We start from the raw sequence: 4,528 nt of genomic DNA on the forward strand, positions 1-4,528 counted from the left end.
CTATGAATAGCCTTACATACCCGAAAGATTGATATTTCAATTAAAACTCAAAAAACAATAGCTTCCTTGGAGGAAACCTTTGATCTTGGAACATCGATGCTTGATCTTGAGAAAAGAAACTCCTTTATGAAGTTCTTAAAGTGGAAGAACTTGGAAAAAATTGTATGAAAAGTTTCTCTTAGTATCTTGAATTTTTGACTTGAAAGCCTTAGGGTTCTTGATGAAGAAGACGAACTCTAGGTTTGTTTTGAGAGAGTTTCTTGAGACTAGATTGTTTGGATTGATGATTATGAGAGGAAAACAAGTTAGTTGGATGATATACTCAGTTAAAACACTTGAAAACAACTTAGAATAGGGGTAAAAAGCTTGGGAAAGGACCAAAATAGCCCTGGAGGATATGCAGGATTTTTTTAAGAAAAGGGTGCCAATGATTCGTAGAAATCTCTACTGGTCATAGAGTTGAGTCATAGCTTTTTATGTTCTGACAGCCTCTTAGTAAAATGGTCATAACATTTTACTCCTAACTCGAAATGAGGCAAACTTTAATTTGGGAGTTTGAAATAGGACTCAATTTTTTTTTAATTTAATAGGTCATGGACACCCAAACTCTATATATTCTATGAGATATGATCGATTGAAGTTGATCCAAGTAAAATCTTTTACAGAAACTCAATCAGTAAGGAAGCGTTCAACTCGACTTTGTGCTAAAGGATCCTTATGCCCTTAATTCATCTCCAAATCTATTCTCACACTAAAGAATGAACCTTTAGTTGTAACCCAAATATTAGGAATCTTTACCAAATAACTAAAACCCTCCCTAGGAACTGTTTAAATAGGCACAACAGCTTCTTAGAGTATAATTGACAAAAGAAATAAGACACAAGTCCCACCATGAGGAAAGAGGAGTAGATGTTTTCAGAGATCATCTTCGTCTTAACATGAGAAACATAACTGATCCTATAACTAAACCATGCCAAGTGACATAGCAAGAGTAGTATTAGTGAAAACAACACATACTGATAAGCATCCTTGATAGACACGAATCCACCACCTAGTATCATGAAATAAATCAGGGGAAATGTCCAACTTAAGAATAAAATTAGGACCTCGATCCTTCAATCACCACCCTTAACATCATATAGATACTTGGGAAATCCGCACGCTCTGCCCTAAGAAACCCCACCTCTTTTCGCTGCCAACTCTACCAACTACGCCATTTTACCCCATATCATATCATAACTTAACCCATCTATTACATAAGAGTTTCCATTGTTCCTATGATGTCATCGATGACATCATGAAAAACAAATATTTCAAACTTTGGTATGTTTATTGGTGAAATTTGGTTTGATAAAAATACTAATATTTTGGTTGTTGAGATTTACCAACTACCAAATTTATATTTTTGCAATAAAGTAAAATAATATTTGTGGCATGGAATGGACCTCTACACTTATGTGATGAGTGTATCGGCAAGGATTCATCAGTTCAGTGATAAAATATGTACATATTCTATAATGTTAACAAATGGTTAAAGTTGTGGAGGATCAACGATTTGGGTAAGAGGAGTGGTTGTAATTCATGAAAAATGACTTCTTGTAACGAGGTTCGAAGTGGTATGACTATTTTTGAAATTCTTATGAAGTGTATTCTTTCTATCATACAAAGTGAAGGTGCAACAAATAACAATTGGAATGGTCTGAGTTTTACGAAATATCAGTCAAATTGGTACATTGTATATTTGATTAAAGTCATGAAAAGGTGAAAATATTTGCTCTTGTTTTGGAGTTTATGAAAATATGAGTTAACTATGAATGGGGTGACATGAAGATTGAATGAAGAATATGGGTTGAGAATTATTGGAGGGAGGTGATTGTTGCCTTTGGGTCAAGTGAGGAAAGTTTCTCTTGATAATTGGGTTTTATCAGAATATCGATTGATAACTCTTTAGCATAAAGTCATAATTACAGGTTTGCATAAGATAAATACAAGGGTACATGAAATTTTGGACTAGAGTCTGGGTGTTTTATGTAATCAATTATAGTTACTCATCATGAAAAAAGTGTGGTGCAATCAAGATATGAACTTTTCAAAGGTTATGATGAAGAAAATTGGTAGATCTAGTAGGACTTCGTGAAGTGTCACTACTAAGATAGAGCAAATGATGAATGGAAATAGATATAACCATTAACAAGTGTATATGTTAATCAATTGGGACGCTATCAAATGTTTCACATTGATAGAAATTTACATTACATTCAAATTCGAAGAACCAACATGTTTTAACTACAGATACTCAAGCGAGGCATTAGTGTATAAGGGAATTTAAAGTGGTGGATCAATGGTAGGTATTAACATGTTCAAGTTGTGAGATGCATTTCAGAGATTTAATTAAGGGGTAGTAAGATGAATCGAGATCAAAAAAAGTGAATGAGTGTTGGCTAATGAGCTTGTCACGATCCCAATCAGGGTGTGATGGCACTTGTTCATTTCAATCGGAACAAGTTCGCCTAAATCCAATCAATTACGAAAATTAAAGCAGAAGAAGTTTAAACAGATATATAAGCGGAATTCTTAGAGCCTGTTTGGATGAACGTGTTTTAAACAACTTATAAGTTTTAAAAAAATAAGTTGGTAGTTCATACAACCCAACTTATTTTTGTTTGATTTATAAGTTGTTTTTAATTTATAAGCTGCTTAAAATAAGTCCATTCAAACAAACCCAATTATTTATTGGGGCTTATTTTAAGCACAAAATGACTTTAAGTTGGCCATTCAGACACTCAAAAAAGCTGAAAATAACTTATAAACAGCTTATAAGTCAATCCAAATGGGGCTCTTAGTCAACTATAATACTCCAAAAACTGATTGTCACATGTACACGCCTCTAATACAACGGAGATAAAAAATAACTACAAGTCTCAATGTCTTTTTCACTTGAATAGAAAAAAACATAATAAAAAAGGGAGAGAGACTGACATCATCAAACAACTACCTCTCAAGTCTCCTCACAAACCTCAGATGAAGGAATGAAACTGAATCACTTTTCAGACTCGGAACTTACATAAGTATAGATAGCAAAGAGTGAGTACCAAATAATACTGTACTCAACAACCCAACTAACAAAACAGAGTAAATCTAATAGACACTAGAACTCCTTTCATCCCAACCAAACCTCCTCAATTACAACGTGCACAGAAATCAGCCCAATCTATACTACACAGTTTATATAGAACATACATCAACAATAACTCATCAGCATCACCGAATAAGTCACATCAGGAGGCATATATACTACTTCACGATGACAGATAATATGTAATGCAATACAATGCAATGTGATATCACGTAAAGTTATGCATGTATGTCCTAATGATACACATCTACTGTATAACAAACTGGAACCCATGAGAGCTGCACAAGGACCATGTAGCTATCAGAACCATTTTTCATTGGCATCATCATCAATCGCTAGAATCATTTCTCATCAGCATCTCCAGAATCATTTTCCATCTACATAAGTATCAATGGCAGGAACCATTTCTCATCAGCATAAGTATCAATCGCCAGAACCATTTTCCATCGGCATAGTCATCAATCCAGAACAAATGCAAAAAAAATATTCAAACAAATAATAAGAGAATGATAGTGTCCACAGTCACAACACAAATTCATATCAATGCAATTCATGTCACACTATCAATAGAATATCAACATCAATAATTATATCATTCAAATTATTATAAGTCTTCAAGTCTCCATTTCGTTACCCCTTTTTATCACAATCATTGATCAATTGGTGAAAAAGTATTTCCAAGTTAATTCCCATAATCTACAATAAGAAAATGACATTTTCATCAAGTTCACAATCACGTTTAGGCTATCATAGTATTTCATCAAGTTCACATCAAATTCAAGTCAAGGAGTTCATTTTTCTGATCACAATCATAGCACACTTAGTCCTTTATTAACCTAGTCTTTCATTAAGAACAATTTATATGATTATCACCCCCAAACCTAGTTCCCATTACTTCCCCAACACATATACTAAAGCAAGTTCAAGTAATCTACAAGATTTACGGGTTTTAAGAAGTTCACTTGCCTTAGTCGACAAACCAATCAATCAAGTATTTGAGTCTTTCCCTTTTTAATAGCCTCCAACTCACCACAATCTAATCAAATAGTGATTCACAATGCAAAACCGAGTCTAATGACCCCAAAAACAAGAAATTCAGAAAAAAGTCAAAAGGGTTCAAAAATACGATTCTGAAAACATGGTCTAAATCTAGAAATATTTATACAAAAATAGTCTTTGAAGTATTTGAAACTCATTGAAGAAAACCATTTCAAAAATGGAGTTCTATCAACTCACAATCATCAATTTATCAAAATCCAAGTTTTGGAACAAAATCCCAATTTCTTTAGTTCCAAAATCACAAATTCAAAATCAAAATACGTAAATAATCAATGGGTAATGAAGTTTCTATCTCAAAATAACTTACCCCAAGATTTTCATGCCAAAATATCT

Source organism: Solanum dulcamara, chromosome 2 (genome assembly GCF_947179165.1).
Source record: "Solanum dulcamara chromosome 2, daSolDulc1.2, whole genome shotgun sequence".
In the NCBI taxonomy this organism is placed as follows: Eukaryota; Viridiplantae; Streptophyta; class Magnoliopsida; order Solanales; family Solanaceae; genus Solanum; species Solanum dulcamara.